Source organism: Cydia splendana, chromosome 5, assembly GCF_910591565.1.
Source record: "Cydia splendana chromosome 5, ilCydSple1.2, whole genome shotgun sequence".
Taxonomy (NCBI): Eukaryota; Metazoa; Arthropoda; class Insecta; order Lepidoptera; family Tortricidae; genus Cydia; species Cydia splendana.
This window is the reverse complement of record NC_085964.1, coordinates 9,025,803-9,047,338: the sequence shown is the minus strand read 5'-3', so window position 1 is coordinate 9,047,338 and position 21,536 is coordinate 9,025,803. Positions and strand designations below refer to the sequence as shown.

General features: G+C 36.0%; 1 protein-coding gene across 2 annotated transcripts in view; it reads right to left on the bottom strand.

The window, feature by feature from the left end:
- The window catches only part of LOC134790652 (uncharacterized), a 268,621-nt gene that overhangs the window by 149,158 nt on the left and 97,927 nt on the right, over window positions 1-21,536 (bottom strand). The window contains exon 2 of one of the 2 annotated variants that reach the window (XM_063761522.1): window positions 13,437-13,468. The exons of the other annotated variant lie outside the window; for it this stretch is intronic. The gene's annotated coding sequence lies outside the window, so the exon portion shown is untranslated. The remainder of the gene's footprint in view (window positions 1-13,436; window positions 13,469-21,536) is intronic. 2 annotated transcript variants of the gene reach the window in all.

The window sequence follows — 21,536 nt, the reverse complement described above, 5'->3', positions numbered from 1 at the left end:
CTGCGTTTGGTATTCACATTGTTATGAGATTTTCTCTACCTGTCAGAAATAAGATAAAACTTCATTTCCTTATACTCGTATGTATATTAATAATAATAACTGTGTAAACTTACGTACAAGTACGTGTCTTAGGGTCGGTTACACCAAACCGTCTGTCACCGTTAAAGCGTTCGCTAAATTTTATTGTATGGGAAGTTTCATAGATCTCTGCTGCGTGACGTTGATCAGTCTGTCAAGTGTGGTTGGTGCAACTGGCCATTAATCAGGCTTATTCAGTACGTTTAGTTGTTAAAGTTATTTTATTCTTCTTAATCTTCTGAGTAAAAGAGGAAAAGAAATAACATCAGTTGATAATGTAATTTTTAGGTATTCTTAAGAGGGATTCCAGATGACCGCTAGACTAGAATGATAAAATAAATCCAAAGCTGATGCCAATGACTCCCTTTCAGTGGCTGGTCTCATATCAGTTTTATATTGCTTTGCTACTTTTTTGATACCATGACAATGACTCAGTGGTCAGAAATGAAACAAAGTCACTGAACAAAATAAAGACGTTTAAAATTTTGTTTTATCCTTTATATTAAGACAGTTCATAAAGAATGAGAGAGCGATGGGTACCTGCTCTGAATTTCAAATGAATAGACATTATTCATATTTCGGTTGAGGAGACTGCGGCTCGCCGAGACGAGGGATTATGAAGGAAATTCCAATTTCATAAAAAACTGACGGAGACTGTTAGTGTTGAGTAATCGTCTCCATCTAAGTTGCATTTAATTACGGCGGTACAGTAGGTTCGCGTCAGAATCTTAACTAGATTTTCGCCAAGTCCATTAAGAGCACGTTCCGGGCGGGCGTCGTATGTCCTTTCTAATTTCGTCTGATTTCAGGAAATTACTGTCAATCCCAGTTAAATGCATCTCGAGGCCGGTGCCATGAAAAACTAGTTCGTTAGGAGTGCAGCGCTCTAATGGCTAGGTCAGCTTAAAGAATTACTCACAATATGCTAAGTGCCTTCTAGCAGTAGTATCATGATTCGAAATGGATTCGATGGTTGTAATAAAACTAAAATGTGAAACATACTTCAAAATGACGCATTCAACACAGTTACGTGTCTAGATCGTTTAGCCACACATTTTTCAACTGTCCTTCTTATAATAATCTTTATACCTAAATACCTATACCAGTCCATAAATACATACTACTATTGCATAGTGGTAAAATGCATATGAATAAAATATTTTTGCACTACAAACATCCGTTTACGTGAGTGACGTTTCAATCTGACTTTGTTTCGCTCAGTAAAAGTGGCGCAAGGCCCCGACTACGACTTTTGATCCCCAAACCGTGCGGATGACAGTTACAATACTACCTGTAACCAAAAACGGGCAAGAGAGCATTGTAGGGAGGGACAAAGCAAAATTAATTAAACTTTTCTGAGTGTTTGCACGACCGACCGCTACAAGTTGCAACTTAATAATAGCCGAAGTGAAATTATAATTACATAGGTTGATTCATTTTATGTTATTCTAAGGTAAGGTCGATTTTTAAGATTTATGGTGTTTCAAAAGGAATTGAAGACGCACAGGCAAGTAATAATTTTGTAAGTATAAATTGTGTCAAATTATAAATGACTTTCCAAACACCGTAAAACCAATATAAAATAAACGGAAAGAAGGACTTCGATGTGATCCTTTAAATGTTCCTAAACGGTTTCCTTCAGTCTTGATCTGCGATTTGTACTTAATAAGTGTACCTATATAAATATTGCTGTACTTATGTATTTTATGATAATAGCTAGTTAAAAAACAGTAACTAAGTGATTAACGAAAAAACACGATAGTTGAACTATGCCAGCGAACTTCTTAACAATATCTGATTTGAGTCATGTCACTTATAAAATTATATTTTGTAACTTTACAAATATACATAAAAGCAGTTGGTAAACAGTGGCAGGCAAAGGGATAAGTGCATTGTAAAATGTAAAATTAGGCCCGCGAACTGCCTGCTCATGCTGCGAGCCTCCTTTCTAACTGTAGCATTTATCTCGCTTGAACGACGGAGCTTCATTTAAACTTCATGTAATTTATTATTGTTATCATTCCTAGCAACAGGGAGATAATTAGTTATAAAATAATTAGGCATATTATACTCATCAATATTATTTTGTTTGAAATGTTAACTCAAGTCACGGCAATTCCGGTTATGATTCAAAGCTCTCGTATTTATCAACCTAATTTAGAAATAGATATTCATATATTTATGTTGTACAATACGCGTAGATAAACTAGTTAACGATTACAGTCATATCAATATGCTATATGGACATTAAAATTCATTAACAGTTATATATAATTTAACACAGAAAGAAAAACCTAGTGTGCATCATTTAATTTATTTTCAGCATGCAAATGTCATATACCTACTATACATTAGTTACTTAGCCTATATTTATTATTCGTTTATTAACATGAAAACTCTGCCTACTATTATTTTCTTCTATACTCCATCTGGTTTACTGATTAAGCACTGAGCAAACTATATCCACCTTTATTTAACAATAGGGTATTATACTGTATTTAAAATAAATTATTTTACACCATGCATGAAATAAAGCACCAGATAATTATTAGAAAAACACAGATAGGAGTTATTTTTAAACACAAGTTTATCTAATAAATCGGATAGAAATATAAAAAGTAGGTGAGTTGACCGTGACGTCACGATGTAATGTTTCATATAAATTCCATATTAGCAAATCGTTTTGACAGTTCTAAAAAAGTAACTGATTTGACTAGTAGGAAAATACCCTATTATAAGACTAACCTATATGGAAGACGAGAATCCCTATACCATTTTCCTTCTGACTAGCTTCAGAATCGAAAAAGCAATACAAAAGCGGTATCTGGATTTATTAAGCAGACTAACTTTTATTTTGTTACGCGACGCTGCTCTCCCAATTTTCTACTTCGTAAATTGAAAACTGTCGGACGACTCTCTGTAGCTTAATCCGCAATTTATTTTAGTAGCTATCTATTAGAAGAACAATTATCTCGCGGTATTATTTGTCTAAATGGAAACAATTCGGAAAACAAATTAATCCACGGAAGCTCGAAACAAGACATACGAGTATACAATACAGGTACATAGATGAATACCACTTACCTACTAATGTTGCTTCTGGAAGATATGCTTTAACGGTTGCTTTTATTTTCTTGTAACTACAGGTACTATTGCATTGAAATGGCCATTAATTACAGAGTCTAAATAATCGGCCAAGAGCACGTCGGGCCATGCTCAGTGTAGGGTTTCGTAGTTACCATTCTGTCAAAATTCCAATGGTATAGCTATAGTTTTCATTGAAAGTATTTATTAAGCTCTTGTTTCATGATTTTTTTCATATTTTTTTGGACCCGTGGTTCAAAAGTTAGAGGGGGGGACACATATTTTGTTCTTTCGGAGCGCATATTTCCGAAAATATTAACTATATCAAAAAATGGTTTTAGGAGACCCTTATTCGTTTCGAAAGACCTATCCAACTATACCCCATACTATTGGGACAAAGCAAAAAAAAAAATAAAAAAAATACTTTTTGTATGGGAGGTGCACTAAAAAAAATATTTTTTTAACTTTTTATTTTACCGTTCTGTCGCAATGCATGATTTATGTATCCATGCCAAATTGCAGTTTTCTAGCACTAACGACCACGGAGCAAAACCTCGGACAGACAGACAGACAGACAGACATGGCGAAACTATAAGGGTTTCTAGGTGACTACGAAACCCTAAAAAGTGGTTCCTGATTTAGTTTCCGATGTCGCCCTGGAGATCTACCTATAATAAAAATAGACATGGCAACGCATTTCTTCGTTTGAAAAATAATAAATCCTTTTTATCCCTTAAATTCATTAGTGACGAATCCACAAGTATGTAGGATTCTGAAAAAATGTCACAAAACTGCTGAAATTTAGTCAAGTCTTTTTTTCTATTTTAACTCAAAGCTTATTATGATAACATATAAATATAACGCAAAATTTGTCCAGTCTTCAAAAAAGTCCTTACACATTACACACACATTTCTGAAAACGTCTAGCCACTAGACAATTATTACTTTTGTAGATTTTCTAAGGTAGTTAGCGAAGTAGGTAGATATTATTACGTTATCTATTTACCAGCAGCACAGTCAGTAGGTAGCATGGCTCGGCTCGGCAGGTCGCCGGTGAGGATCCCAATTATTGCACCGCTCGATCAGACGCGCCGGCGGCCGCGGCGCGTGCGGTCGCCCTAACTGGATTATGCTCCGATAGGGTTGTCTCAAGGGAGTAAAAAGATGACAAAACCGGTCAAGTGCGACTACGATTATGAGAATTTATTTAGCTTTAGTCCGGTTAATATGCCCCAATCCTGGGCAAACCCAACTTTATGGACGCTTGGAAATGGTATTTAGTGAGCGCGCGAGAAAGAGAGAACTTACATAGACTAGTTACCCTTGAACATCTCTAAAGATCTAATATTCCTGATATTTTTTAAAAACTTAAAAATGACACAAGGATTTATATAGGTAGTTAATAAAATGTTATCCTAGTTATAGTAAGTGCACAATACCTATTGGCTATTATGGTATTTAGTTTATAAAAAATAATGCATATTGTAAAAACAATTTCCTATTTAAAATAAGTGGCTTGGCATTTTGAAAGGAGCAGCAATTCAGTGTGGTGGGTTTGGAGTGATAGGTACAAATAATTAATTGGACACAAATCCATCAAGCGTATATCATGACACTTCATGCAAAAATACAACCAATTGGTACTTAAATACATAATTTCTGTACAGAATTATAAAGGGAATTTGTTCCTTCTAAGTAAAATCAGCTTCCCTGCGATAATATCAGTAGATAATAGATTTGTATAAATCAAATTATCTTATAACACATCAGTTTTAGAATCCAAGATGGCAATCATGAACTTTTACGTAAAATTCGTCATGGCTATCGTTTTCTAGGGGATTTCGAAAATGATGACCATTTTGAATCCAAAATGGCTGACATGTACATTTTGTAAAATCATCATGGATTTCGTTTTCTAGGTTGTGGGGACGCGGATTTAGAAAATTATGACATCCATTGACTGGTGGTACAAAGCTCGCCGCTAGTTATTAAATACGAAACGAAATAAATTTTTACATTCACGTCGTTGCTTTTCACTTTTTATAAAATCATAAAACATCGCAAACGTACCAGAAAAACGAGTTAAGTAAACAAAACAAAGCGAACGGCGAATAGTGCACGATGTCAGCAATCTGCGCCAACCAGGAACGCCGTAAAGAAAACAAGCAGAAAAACCTCGTTGCGGATGTCGCCGGTTCACAAAAAACCGACCAATTCACGCGGAAACCGATACCGATACCGCTGGGACTCACTGAAATGCAGTGAATTACGGCACTAGTTTGGTGTAGGTACAAAACTGAATTATCTGATGACCAGGAAAAATTAAATATAGTTAGCATATTTTTAAAGCAGTTTGATACCGCAGGGACAGAAATGAAGTGAATTCCGTCACTAGTAAAAGTACCGTAAAAGACTGAATTATCTGTTGACGAAAAAAAATACACTTAGCATATTTTTTAAATAGGTAGGTTGCGAGTCAGGAGTCTACGATATGTATCGTCAAGGTTTCATATAAGCATACCTGCCTACCTATATCATAGCATAACTATATGCTAAGAGAGTGTGTTACATATTATGTAATAAAGCAGATATTTTAACCAATGAGGACATATGTTACTGCTAATTTTACATTTGATAGGGTCAACTTTCATTAGCAATACGCTAAGAACGTACTGTTTATTAATGGCACACCACACGTACTATAGCTTCACCCCGACATGTCGGAAGCTGGTGTTGCTCGAAGGCTTCACCAAATTACTCAAATTAGTACCTACCTACACACGTTCCAACTTCAGTTAACGGTAACATAACATTGTGGAATAAATAACCACAAATGTATGCATAGTTGCAACACAACGCATACTCGTAGAATACTTTGACTAGACGAAAACGAGAAAAGATTTATATATTTACTATCTAAGTTCACTTGATGCTATCCTACGGGATTCCAATGACCTAAATATAATATATCGAAGACCGAATGAAAAACCGTCAACCGTTCGTTAAAAGCATGTCTATTTGTATTTCAATGTTGTTGTTATCGATCAGTTCGAGTATCCGCGTTTATTCGCCCCATATAGTGCGAAAACGAATTGGCCAGCACACATTTGTTAGTCTAGCAAAATTAATAAACATATCTCCCAAAATTAACATTTATTCGAAATATTTGCAAATGTATTAAAAATAACAGTTAATTTGAATTGATGATCGATTGGTGAGTGATTGGTATTCACCGAAATAAAACGAGCGATAAAATTATACGGGTTAATGCTATGATATCCTTAATTAATAAGATTCACATTTCACATTTTGAAACAATGGCTGAAAAAATTATATCTTAGATATTATGTACCAGACTGAAGTCCGCTTTAGACATGGCTAAATTTAGCATGTAAAATTAAGTAAGTACCCATACTTTTACTGTTTATGGTTCCGCGCCAAAAAGGCAAAAAAGAACCATACACAGGGAGGTACTATTTAAGGGGCCGGTATATGACGTTTTCGATTTAGACCTCACTTTGTAACCATAATTTGTTCAATAAATGTTTGATAATTGCATTAAATTACACGTACATTTATTCACGAAGAAACCGTGTACCGACTCTTTATGCCATTATATTTTTAATTTGCTGTTATTCTCTACAAATCGACACTAAAAGTATCAAAAAATCAAAATATGGAGTTCCGTTTGAGACAGAAGCAAAACAATTTTTTCTTTGACAGTAATTGAATTATTGTATGATTTTGGAAGCTAGATAATTCAGCTACCAATTTATTATCGATTTATATTTTTACTCACAAAGACAACACAGAAATTCAATCTCAAATGTAAACTTTCGAACAATTTCCATACATTGACGACATCACTCAAAATTCTTCTTCAAGTCAGATGCCCGTTGGGGCTACACCGGAGCACACGTGTACTTCTTCAAATGAAAATGACAGCTTGATTTTCTTGCTTTTGACAATTATATTGACATTAAATCATATACGCACACGAGAAAGCATACCAGTAGATAAAATGTATTTCAAAAAATAGGGTACATAAATATCGGCTCGCGTCGCATTTAAATTTCATTTGCTGTTATTTACGGGTCATTATTGTTGAAAACCGCAGTAAACTATCTTAAAATAATACGATTACAGTCGAATTTAAGTATTATCTTCCTTCAAAACTCGCTTAAAATGAAAAAAGTTTAAAGACTCATCTTTACTGATTGGGATCAATTTTTATTATGCTGGTATCATTTTGCGTCATTTTAAAAACGTATTTGACTTCTGTATGTCAATGAATTTTGATGACAACTGTAATCTTGTATTATATTATAGAACTTTTATATTAAAATATTGCCTATTAACAGTCTTGTAACTAGATCTGTAATACCATGGATTGCGACGAATAAATTATTATGATTATGCCGTTCGTTCCGTCTATAATAATGCGTGTACGTGCTGTTCTCTGAAAATCTTCAAGAAAAAATAAAGGCTAGACCAGCACTAAGTACTAGCAAGTTTTTGCGGCTTTGGAGACCGAGATGAAGCTTACAGGCCAATAGCGTTGTGTCCTGGTTATTGTTATGTATACCTATGTATCGAATGTTTTATAAATTTACTATAAAAAGCAATGTTTTATTTCGATTAGGTCTACATTTTGTGCATATTGCATATCTGAAGTATTTTCGTACTAAACTTGAAACTTTCGTTGAAACTAAATAAAATAATTATTCCAAATGTACAGTCACCTGCAATTTATGTTACACAACGAAGGCCGCAAAAATATCTGACACGATCTTATTTGTAGAACCATAAGAGCATGTCACATATTTTTGCGACCTTCGAAGAGTAGGTACCGTCATTACTCATTATCATCAACTTTGCCCGCTTTTTTTTTTAAACACGAATTTCTCAAAAAATATCACATCATATGACTTTTTTTGCTCAGCACGTCCAATGTGATCAAACGCATCAGTTTATGTGAAGAAAACATTTTTTTATTGTGTTTTTACCCATTTTTTTGCGTTTTAGAGGGCGGGTAAATAAAAAAATATCCGGGGTTTTCGCCAACATTGCCCACGTCAATTTGGTATTCAAATACAGCTCGTATATATGATGATGATGTCTAAGGATCACTTAAAGGTTTTGGGCAATCCTACCATCCCCTGTTAATAACTTAGCGATAAGTGTAAAAACTTTTAAATAAATTTGCTGGGCAATGTTGCCTACCCGTTTTTGCCCATTTCCAAATAAGGCTCGCCTAAGCATTTTACAAAGGCTAGGGTTGTCACTTTTGAGAAAATCTGTTACAATAGTTTAATGACCAAAAATATGATTTTTGTTGTGTTTTCATTCATTAACGGGATAAAACATCTAAATAAAGGATAATAAGACAAATTAAATACAGTATATATTTATAAACTTATTTTAGTGTACAAACATAACCTTCTTTTACTTGCGAAGTTGGGTAAATTAGATGAAAGTGACAACCCTAATCCGTTTTTGGTGGTGGGCAATGTTGGTATGGATGGCAAATTACCGGATTACTTTGCCCACCGCTAAAACTTTTGTGTATTTTATAGGCCTTATTCGTTTAAATCTCAATAGACATAATCTATGCTTCATGTGTTATAACTGAAACCCGGAAATATTTGTCAAAGGGTTCTCAATTTTTTCTACTTGCATTCATTATTTATCAATTTTTTGCCCGACGAAATATACCCTATATTAGACAACTCGCTCAAACTCAAAATTCCCAAGTCAAGTTATGCACAAGTTTGGCATATACTTTGTCAGAAATATAACCAATTTTCTACTAAAAACAGCAGGGTGGCCATAACTATTATCAATTTTTCTACATTAACGAATTTGTTTAAAATTGTCGTTTTGGGCAAAGTTTCCCTGGAGGCAAAGTTGGCGCTAATGACGTAACATATTATTGCAGGTGACTGTACATAAATGTTTCGGTGATTTTGAGATTATTTTCCAGGTTAGTTTACTAACAATCAAGTTATGCAGATACCGATTTCGTGAACGTATAAGTAAGGTACCGCTATTGTTTAGCGATACCGATTATTTTTGAAGGTAAAACTATACCGGTTGAAATATAAAGATATTAAAATTACAGCAGGGACAATCATTTTTTATAGGTGTACCTAAACCATCATTGGCCGAGCGTTAGCAAAGGTCTCCGTTTCAGCTTGGGCAAAAATGCTTTTGTATGTTCTCCTTTGCAGATCACATTTCTCAACTGATTCTCGTGAAAATTTGTAAGCAGGTTCGATAGAACTATTCTGTTTCGCTTTATCCGCCAAAATGGAATTGCCACCCTGCTGAAACTTTATTTATTTAAATTCCTATTGAATGGATTTTGCACCTTATGAAAAACCGTATAGAGTAGTAAATAACATTTTACATCTGACTTAATGACATCTTGTTTTATTCGCTTTAATTGTACAAAACGCGTATCTCGACAAAGCAATAGTAGGTAGTAAAACAGTCAACAATCAAATGAATTAAATAGGTACGTCACGTGTGACATGAACAGACAAGGAAAGCAAGATTAAATGCATTGTTTCTCTTTCATCTTTAAATGGAATGCTTTTACCCTCAAAGGAGGCTAGTGGTCAATACTAAACTAAAAGTCCAATCTTAAAAAAACATGATGGGTCACTGACCTGTCCCACTAAAGTGAGGTAGTGTGCGTGAAGTGCGCTTGTGTGTGAAATGGGGTAAATTGACAGAATCTGATATTTTACCCACCGCTACCGTCGCCTTAAGTAGGTACCTACACTATGTAATTCGCAGTATTGCTTTGGTTTAACATGCATTAAATGGACATGGTGACTTTATCCCATTAATCATGTAATTATTCATATCTCTCGCAACAAATCGAATGATGTCTTCTCTACCCCAACATCAAGTCCCGACAGTATTTTAGCGTAAACAAAGCATCGCCGTCGTGAAACCAAACAGTTCTTGACCCGGCTATAAAGACGCAATAACTGCTTTTATAGGTAAGTATAATAATGAGCTGTATCATGAAAATAGCTCCCACTAACATGAAAAAGCATGGATCGAGGTTAATTAAAAACTGAATCAAATATAAAGTGCAAACTCTATTCGTTCGGACGTGAAATTCCGTTCGTCCATTATGAAACACGATCTGGTTATTTACTTAACCTGTTTCAGTGGGAGACAAAGCCGCTCATTCGACGTTGATGGCTACTGGCGCACACGACAAAGCGAATACCTAAATGAATAGCCACAGTGCGAGATAGAAAGTCCCTACAATGAACAATTTTTCCTCTTTTTTTTCACTTGTATTATCTAGTTCAGTAGATTGCCCTCTGAGTTGGCGGTTAATACTGATTTTAAATATCGGAATTGTCTTGCAAAGGGTTTATTTGCTCAAACGCACGCCCTGGTTCTCGGTATTGGCATGGGAAAAGCCTGCATCTTTATGAACGTTGTACTTATCAATTTATTGTCACGTTAGCTTCTTCGTCTGGTACCTAGTTTAACGTTCGTTAAAAATAGTATCTTAGACTATTTAAGGTACTTACCTTGAGATAAGATTTAAAATATGAATACCTAAGTACTTACTTAGGTATTCAATTTTAAATCTTATCTTATTGTTTTCGGGGGCCCTTGCGGATGCACTTCGACCGTGACATTCACACATTAGGTATTTTACTGTCTCTTCCTCTTCGCCACACATACGACAATCGGTGTTGTCATTTTATTACTTACATTTTATTTAAAATAAAACATCCTTTTGCCAAACCGTTTGTAGGTGTTATGTTAAGATAGCACAACATTGCCATCGTGTTATGGTGATTTTACTATCTTATTATGGCAGACAGCATGTGACACAATTGTACGAAAGTCGTATAAAGGGACGAGGCTTAGCGAAGTTGCGTTCCTTTTGAAATATTCAAGTCTCAGGGGTGACTCTCCGCGCTCCCGTAAAATGCAAAACAAGCCAAGTTTCCCCCTAAATCAGCGGTTCCGCCCCGCGCCCGCGCGACACCGCCCGGACAACAAACAAACTTTCATTTAGCTCCAGAGGTGGTCTCGCTTAATAGAGGGAGAGCTAGCCACGGAAATAGGTATGCAATTTATAGAGTAACGAAATCCCTCTAGTTAGTATGCCATACTATCATTATTAATTAATCTGGGCGCCTGGCAGCTGTCTAGCGGTGGGTGTGGGAGTGGATGGGCAACAAAGTGGTTGTAAAATCAATTGAAGGTGTGCAATTTATAGAGCTCTGTGTTTGGTGTGATATAATGGCTAATTATGTATTTAATTCAAATATAACAATGCCAGGCGTTTTATTTGGGGGAATAGGAAGATCACGAGCAAATTGCACTCGCCTCACAATCTATGCGTAAAGCAATTGTGAGTACTTCCTGCAGGCGCACAAGTGATTGTGTATTTTCATCGCCTGGCACTACTTTTCCCCCACATAAAACGCCTGGCATTGTTATATTTGAATTAAATACATAATTAGCTATTATATCACACCAAACACAGAGCTCTATAAATTGCACACCTTCAATTGATTTTACAACCACTTTGTTGCCCATCCACTCCCACACCCACCGCTAGACAGCTGCCAGGCGCCCGGATTAATTAATAATGATAGTATGGCATACTAACTAGAGGGATTTCGTTGCTCTATAAATTGCATACCTATTGCCGTGGCTAGCTCTTAGACCATAACTTCATGCTAAAAATATGCTTCTTGAACAACAATACACTTTTTAACGAGTAATTATAAACTACATGGATGAACATATCTATGTAAAATAAAAGCTTTTAGCTTTATACATTAAGCTTACACTAAAAGCCTGTGGCCTCGAGAATCTGATAAAATTGATCTACATTGTTAAATAAACGAAGCTTTTTGCTTCATCCGACGTTGCATTGTAAGCTATTTATTCAGCACTAACCGGGATAAAAGGCTAAACGCTCTACCTATATTAACACCGAGGCTTTTTCAATGTGATAACCTAGCTAGAAACAACAGGCGGCGGAGGATGCAAACAACAATGGACGGGAACAAACGCGACGTCAGCTATTATCTCACTCTAACCTAGTTCTGTCCAGTATGGCGCTCACCACACTGGAAAAGCGAAACGGAGCTAAATTGCCAACGAGTTGTAAATAAACAACTGAACTTGTGGAAAAAATATACGAGGCCAGTCACGTCGAAAGTGAGATAGCGCACTCACCAGCTGCTAGCGACAATAGTGGCAGGACTATGCCGTGGCTCGCGTAAAGGATCACCGTTTTATCGGCAATCACTCTCATTTATGATCTACTTATTTATTGGATGATCTGATAAATATGTGCATAATACTAGTGGCTCTGTGAGCTGTAGACCTCGCGAGCAGAGCTTTAAATAACATGGTGCTAAGAGCTTTAAATATAGTAAATTAAAAAAAAAACAATACGAAATTTATGTGTAAAAAAATACAAAAAGTTATAATATCCCAGCATACAATTACTGGGGATCGAACCCAGACCGTCTGTGCAAACAGAAAAAGCGAACGTTTACAAACTGAGCCAAATAGTTCTTAGATGGGTTGACGAAATTTAACTATTGCTTCTGAAATTAAAATTAGTTAAAATTAAATGTCTCAATATCTCCGAAACCAGCGATATAAATTTTCTGAATTTTTGGCCATTTAATCTATAAACATATCTTAAAAAGAAAACACTCGTATGGTACCGATGCCACTATTTGTTAAGGCGCGAGCTATCACGACTCCGCCATTTTAAAAAAATTCAAAAAACCGGACGGACAAAAAAATTGTATTTAGACAGAATCCAGTCACAAAATTTCACGAGATTCGGTTAAGAATTGCGATCTGTAGAGGAGAACATCCGGACATACAAAAGCAAAATGCTCCAGTCGAAACGTAGACCTTCGCTACGCTCCGGTCAATAAAGAGACAACAAAGTTTGGTTAAAATATGAGTACCTACTTACCTGCTGAGTACTAAAATCAAGAGTGATGTAATAGGTAGGAATAAACGGGCAATTAACATATTTGTATGCAAATAGCTTTGTGTTATGTTAGGTAGGCATTTGCCTAAAACGGCTGCGAGTTTGAAGGAGTAATTTTTATTATTTTTTAATTATGTAACACAGAATCGAGGACAATTCTGAGGCGATTTTCACAATGTACGTTAAGTGAATACAGTAAAAGTAAATACCTACTGGTATTTTCCGTGGAAGTAGGAGAGTAATAATATCGAATAGCAGCACTCACCTTAGTCGCGATTTATCGAGTAAACTTAAAACCTGAAACAAAAAAAAATTGTTAGTGAAGGTCAACAAAAATGTCTGATAAAAACAAAGTTTATTTAAAAAAAATTAGGTATTTCTACTGTAGGTACAAATTTAACAAAAGGTCTTTAATTTAAGTAAAGTATAGGTGCCAATTCGAGCATTATAACTAGGATAGAGACTTATAAACAATGAACTGGATAGGTACCTACTATGATTGTAGGTATTGTATATACAGTGAAACCTGGTTAATTGGCACCTGGATAAATGGAAAACCTCAATAATTGCAACCAAAAGTCCGGTCACGGACCCTTGAGACCAAAAGGCCTCTATAATTGAAATTTTGGAACCTCTATAATTGCAATTTAGATTTTAGTGCTTTTCGTAATTTTGCCTCTGTAATTGACCACATCGCAACTAAAACCTCTATAATTGACACTGTGCTAAAAAAATCCGGTATTTTTGCTCTTCTTTTTACCTCTAATATTGAAACGAGTCTTGGCGTGGCGGCCAGCTGTCACTTGGCTGTCAGGCCTGTTCCAGATACGGCAATTGCCGCAATGTTGCAGTTACCTATATTAAATAGTTTTAGTTTCAATTTTATGTTTTAGGTATAGTTCTAGTTTTTAATTAGTTTAGTAAATTATAGCATAACCGCCTCGTCGTCGAACGGCGTACGCCTGGGTTACAACGGAAGAACAGCGCTGGCTTTGCCAGCAACATGCTGAGTTGTGACCCTTTTATGGCATTTTTCACTAAATGTTATACATTGTATATTTGTCAACATCTTTTGTCATCTGTGTTTGTTTGTCATAAATAAATGTATTTCTATTCTATTCTATTCTATACTTATTACCTCTGTAATTGAAATAATGTAGTTGTAGACAGCAGAAACGATCATTTTATTTATATCTTCACCCTTAATTCAATTTATTTATTGGGTATCTATCACAGCCTGTAGTAGGTGAAATAGTTTTGATTAAATCAAAAACAAAGTATGCTTTTTACATTCTAATAAAACTTTCTTCTACAATTCAAGGAAATTTTTAAAACCCAAATGATAAGAAAATAAAGTAGTAATTAATGTAGTGTACAAGTGCAAGTATAGACAGAAGCAATATATAGACCAGAAACCCAGAACGTAAGCGTGTAAATCTACTTTCAATGGTTATTTGCACCTCCATAAAAGAAATTTGTCAGAACGCAACCTCTATTAATGAAAACCTCTATAATTGACACAACGATTTTTTGAACCTCGTTAATTGAGACGACCTGCTTAAATGAAAAACCTGGTTAATTGACAAAAAAATGGCCGGTCCCTTGAGATTGCAATTATCCAGGTTCCACTGTAAATATATCGCATATTATCGTGCCTTTAGATAAAGACTATAAAAACACGCTTAGACAACTTAGGCGCGTGTACGTGGAGAGTTAAACCAAGAAAAGTCTGCAGAGATTTTGACAGCACGTACGCTGTGCATGTGTTATTTTAAATGTCACACTTCTATGAAATTATGACGTATAAATACTAGTAGTTCGCCCCGAACTGAGAACTCGCGGTTTGGCAAAAATTTTATTGGGCGATTTACTTTGTTGCACCGTCTTACTCATGTAGTTCGATATAAAATAGTAGAAAATAATTTTCAAGAAAAAAAAACCGACTTCTATGGGGGCCGGTGAAAGATTATTGTACATAGATAGTGCACTATGTAGAAAATGAGGTAAAACCACCCACTTTTCTAGTAGGTAGCATTTCGTTTCTGTAAGGGTCGCAGTTTTAGCCTCACGAACCCACTTCTCTGATAGCAGTTCGGTTCTGTGAGGATTGCAGTTCGAACCTAACCAAAACCACTTTTCTAGTAGCATTTCGTTTCTGTAAGGCTCGCAGTTCTAACCTAACCTAACCCACTTTTTTTCGGTTCTGTGAGGATCGCAGTTCGAACCTAACCTAACCTACTTAACGGCGCGTGCGGTGCGGTGTACTGGGGTTTGAGCGGGGCTAGTAAGTTTGGCATCATTATACTTTATACCTACATTTTATGGTAGGTAATCATAGTGGTTTATTTAGCTTAGGTATCAGTGGTTTTCCGGGTCAAGGTCTGAGTCCGGGTCTGAGTCCGGGTCCGGGTCCAGTTCCGGGTCCAGGACCAGGTCGAGGTCCAGGTCTAGGTCTAGGTCCAGGTCCAAGTCCAGGTCCAAATCCGGGTCCAGGTTCTGGTTCAGGTCCAGTTAAGAGCCCGGATCCGGGTCAGGTCTGGCTCCAGGGCCTGCTCCGTCAAAATCGAAATTCGAAATCGCCAAACGTGTAGTCATTGAAGAGTTCTGTTCTGATCATCATCAGCAGTTCCACTTCATCAAATGCGACAGTTTTTAATGTAAATTCTTGATTTTCCGATGAAAATACACAAATCTATATACGCATGCCTTTAAGATTTAAGGAGTTCCCTCGTTTCCTCATGGATACCATCATCAGACCTCGAGCTTGACAAAAATGTGGCTTAAAAACTTAACTTGCTTAACAAACATAACGAAGTGGACAAATCGCCAAACGTGAACTATGCGTCGTTGAAGAGTTCCGTTCTGATCATCATCAGCAGCTCCACTTCATCAAATGCGACAGTAATGAAAATGCTTGATTTTCAGATGAAAATACAAAAATCTCTATACCCATGCTTTTAAGATTTGAGGAGTTCCCTAGATTCCTCGTGGATCCCATCATCAGAACACGAGCTTGACAAAAATGTGGCTTAAAAACTTAACTTGCTTAACAGACATAACGAAGAGGATAAATCGCCAAACATGAACTATGCTTCGTTGAAGAGTTCCGTTCTGATCATCATCAGCAGTTCCTCTTCATCAAATGTCACTGTTTTGAATATATATGCTTGAATTGTTGATAAAACGCATAAATCACTATATGTATGCCTTTAAGATTTGAGGAGTTCCCTCGATTCCTCATGGGTCCCATTATCAGAACTGGGTTTTGACAAAAACGGGACCAATCTGTATGCATATTATACATACAATCAAAAAAATAATTTTCAAAATCGGTCCAGTAATGACGGAGATCTCCTCCGTTTGAGATTTGGATGTCGGTTAATAAATGAGGGCGCCATTTTCTACGTAGCTGACACATTTTTGACGTCAAATGTGACGTTCCACGGGAAAAGGTACCTTGTGAGGGTTTCTAGTTTCGGAGATATTAAATGTTTTGTAAAGAGGTGAAAAAATGCTACATTTTTTTTAATTGTGTTATCTGAAACCTCAATGCGTAACGTTTGTTTACCTGTTTTTATTTTTGTTATAAGTTAGTTATAAGCCTAGTAATGTCGTCTCAGAGTTTAGTAGAAAAGGTACCTTATGGAAAAAAGATTGAAAATTCCCAAAAAAACTAGTCAATACGGGAAAAGAAGTTTGGTAGAGAACTGTATTAGCATTCTGCAAAACTAATTTGATAATTTCAGTTCTGGTTGGGGCGCCTCGCAAATATTATAACCGTACATTGACCGACATCACAAATCCAAGTAGACTGCTATTATACCAAAGTTACTCTCGTCAAGTCTTTCTTAACTAGAATGATCTTCATTTGGTTTGGTCGCATGCAGTAAATCAGCCATTGGTTTGCTGAAAAATGCCAATACCCGACGCATTACCTTATGGAATATCTGAGGTCATTGAACCTCAATGCCGCTCATCTTCAATAGCAACCGAAATATATTATTGATAAGAAATAGACGATTTATACCATTACCAAAATATTATTAGTTTATCCTAACTGTTCCACCATCATCATGCCTCATCATGTAACTTGACCACAAGGTACCTTTTCATTACATACAAATTATTGGTCTTTTTTAAGATTATTATGACGAAGAACTAATTAAATTTGGGGCAGTTTAATGTAAATTAATATTTTCTATTCATAAAAGATAAACTGTAATATGATTGATATTTTGTAGTGATGTATTATTAGATTTATTTCCATAAGGTACCTTTTCGTAAATGTATGGAGCAAATACTGTTATTGTTATGTAAGTTTAAAGTGGCATAAGGGGTTAAATATAGTATTTAGTTGGGGTTTTAGGATTTATTTCATTTGAATGACAGAATTTCTTTCATATGTGCTCAGAAAAATTGATTGTGTGTCACATTAAAAGTAAAAATATTCAATTTTGTGATTTTATATGAAAAAGTCAGAAAATACATTTTCACCTCTAAATCGGTATTGTTTTTTGCTTAAACTGTCTGTCAGTGTCGTTTTCTAATAGATAAAATTGAAATCTTGCGAGCTCATTGCAATCACTCGTGAAAATGAAATAAAACTTTATTTTCAAGAGATTGGTTAGTATACACATAAATCAGTCGATATCAAAAGTTTCTATTTGCATTACAGAACAAGTCGCAATATTTTTTTAATCTCAGATATATAAGGTATTATTATTTGTAGTCAACTATGTAACTTACTTCAGGAACATAGTTTTTTAGGCGGCTAAACTTAAAACTTCTCTATCGTAAAGTTGCTCATTTCACAACATTATTTTCAAAAAATCATATCTCTGTAACTACGCAACCTAGAAGGTTGATCTTTTATGTTATCGATAGCTTATTTATTGTAGATTACTGGGGTATGCATAACTCCATACCCGCCATAAGGTACCTTTGACCGTAGGACGTCACAAATGCTTACACATGCCAACAATTTATAGTCTGTCAAGCCATTTCCGTCAGTAGAAAAAAGCGGCTAAAAATGTAGAAAATTTGAATATCGCGCCTTTTTCTACTGACAAACTTGTTTGACCGACTATAGTATGGAAATTTTAGAGTTCCATTTTATTTAATTTCTACTATTTTATGTCCCACTATAGGCGGCAATGGATCAAAAATCGCGTGGATATATTACAAGGTCTGTGGAGTCCTTAACTGATAGGTACTGTATCTGTGGTAAGCCGAAATATTTTCTGTCAAATGTCAAATACCTATATTATGTTTATTTTTATCTTACTAATTATTTCAAAATGGAAAATTTAAAAAAGATATTATAAAAGTGCAAGCCGAGCACTTTCATTTGATACCAAACTCGACCATACTTTCTTGCAAAAAGATGATCAGAATAGCAAGACCCCTCAAAAATAGCTTTTTGGCTTTCTAGGCTCTTCTATCTCACTAACCCCTTGATCGAGCCTGCTCATAATTTAATGACTAAAATATAATGCTCTCAACTACACGTTTACCCAATTTCATTTAAATTAGAACAAATTTACTTAAGTTCTTGAGTATCAAACTATCCTCTGATAGTTCAGCTTAAAAACATCGAAATGCCGGGACGTGCCCCTAGTCAGCCGCGTGTCCCAAGTCGAATGTAAGAACTTCGTTCGCTTCGCTCGCTCGTTCGATAAATAACACTGGCACTGGCACTGCGTGTGCTGTCAAAATCTGTGCAGACTTTTCTTGATCAAGAGCCCATTTAGACGATGCGAGAACTCGCATGCGAGTTTCATTACATTGCGGGATTTGATCGGTCGGTTGAATTGGACGTAATCAACAGTCCACATTGTAACTAAAATCGCATGCGAGTTCGCGCACCCTCTAAATCAACCCTAGTCTACCAACATTTTTCCGAACCTCTTAACCAATTCCTCTTCTCAACAATAGATCCATTATATGGCTGGTGCTCAAGAGTTAAACCGCTTCAGATCACGTTAATTGTGTCATTGTTACCGGCCTCTTCCAGATTATTTCGTGTTCGCAACTCCGAGGGTCGAAATTTTCGCTGACATCGAGAGACCTTCGAGGAAACGAGATAACTTAAAGTTAAAATAATGTTATGTACTTAAGGGTACGTTAAATTCTGCCGTCATGGCGACATCGTTGACAATTTTATGGCGACATCGTTGACGAGAAAGAAGATATTTTTTTACGTCATTGTATTTTTATGACCTTAGCTTTTAATACGCTGATCGATACGCGTCCAGAAACTGAACTAGTTATTGATCGACTCGAAAGATATCATTAGATACCTAGGTATCTACTTGTTGTGTGCCATTTCGAGTTCTTTTTTGAGGAGGCGGTTATAAATAAACGCAAGTGAATTCGGAAGTAAGTTCAAATCAGTTAAGAAGAAAGAAAGTTACCAAATACGCCCATTAATTCCGATCATATTATCGTCGGCTCGTCTTTATGAGGCTGTCACATAAATAAAACTCCCAGCCCATTAGCCCGGCGTGGTGCGTATGAGACTTACAAATATTGGACGGGAAGGGAGGCTGCGGCAAGCTGGACCTCATCAATATCTGTCATCAGTCACCGACTAGCCAAATGCCAAATTATTATGAATGAGACATGACGCGGAAATTCCATGTCCACTCTATTCGTTAACTTGCGTCATAATTTTCCTTTTATTCCTTAGAAGTAAAACTAGTTTCTTTTAATGGAATAAAAATGTTTTGTAGTTCCAAAGTAAGTATAAGTTTATAAGAAGTACAGAACACGATATTATAAAAACTTTCTCGATCTAACTAATTACGAAATCAGAAAAACTTGCTTCTCTAAATCAATGCTTTGTCTATCAAACAACTATCTAGACAGCCTAGACTTACCTAACACTACTTAGAAAAAGAAAACTAATTTCTGAGACTAACCTAAATATGCGATGAGCCGCTTATAACATCGAGGTTTATTTCTAAGACATTTTTAGCGTTTACGCCACCCTGTATTTATATTTGATAGCCTGTGTGCGGTGGGATCCCGTCGCCTGGAGTTTACAACTGTGTCAAGGATGATAAGCGGAAAATTTCCTTTGAGAACGCAGAATACGCCGCGTTAAACGCGCCCGGGACCCGGGTAAACGGACGCAACTAGCTCGACGGGCGCGCCGTACGAGAAATCCTCGTTTAATTGGTTCATAGTTTACACAAACCGTTTAAATGTAAGTTAAACCTTTAATTTACTAAGTCTTTAGGCGAGAGTAAAAAAAGAGTTTTATATTCTGTAAAGTATTTCAAGCTTACTAGGTTAGTTAAGCTGATGCAATCAAGTCGAATGATTTTTAATTTTTAGTGCTAAGTTTGCCTGTTGTAAAGTAATATTAAAATATAATAATTATAACTTTACCCCCTTTTTCCTCGCGTTATCCCGGCATTTTACTGCGGCTCATTGGAGCCTGGGGTCCGCTTGACATCTAATCCCAAGAATTGACGTAGGCACTCATTTTTAAGAAAGCGACTGCCATCTGACCTTCCATCCCAGAGGGGAAACTATTAGACCTTACTGGGATTAGTTCGGTTTCCTCGGGATATTTTCCTTCACCGAAAAGCAACTGGTAAATATCAAATAATATTTTGTACATAAGTTCAGAAAAACTCATTGGTACGAGCCGAGGTTTGAACCCGTGATCTCCGGACTGAAAGTCGCACGCTCTTACCGCGCTTGTTAATAATTCTAACTTTACCAACATTTTAAATCGAATCGATTCGTATAATTTGAAACTTTTATGTCGGCCGGTAAAACACGCCAAGTAGCATGCCAAAACTTTAATAAGCTGAGCAATAACTCCCCGACTGTCTTAGTAACGATTGTTTCATTACTTGATGGCATGAGGCCAGTGGAATATAAAATGGGGGCTACTGGATAGCTGCACGCTGCAGCACGTGGCCGCTTTAATATAACGGGATTTATTAACACGACCGACATCCAATTAAGAAAATATTCTATAATTTCACCAGAGGCAGAGTTGGCATGCCCGCAAATAGGGCGCAGAGATTATTTGTTTTTGTTGTGACAATTAACGTAATTATGGCAGTGCTAGGATCGGTTCATGAAAATTTTAACGACGACGAGTATCTTTGTATCAATTCATAGGTAGTAGGTAATTCTTAATAGTCTTTCATTATACTATCATAAATAATCTATATAACGTAACTCATTATAGGAAAATGAAATAGGACACAGTACACGGATTCAACTAGAATCACATAAATGCGTATAAGTACTTTACTATACTTTAATAGGTACTCCTCGTGCCTAAAGTCAAATTAAGGTGGAATTTAAAAAAGTTAGATTGGCCTCATGATTAAATTAGATTGTA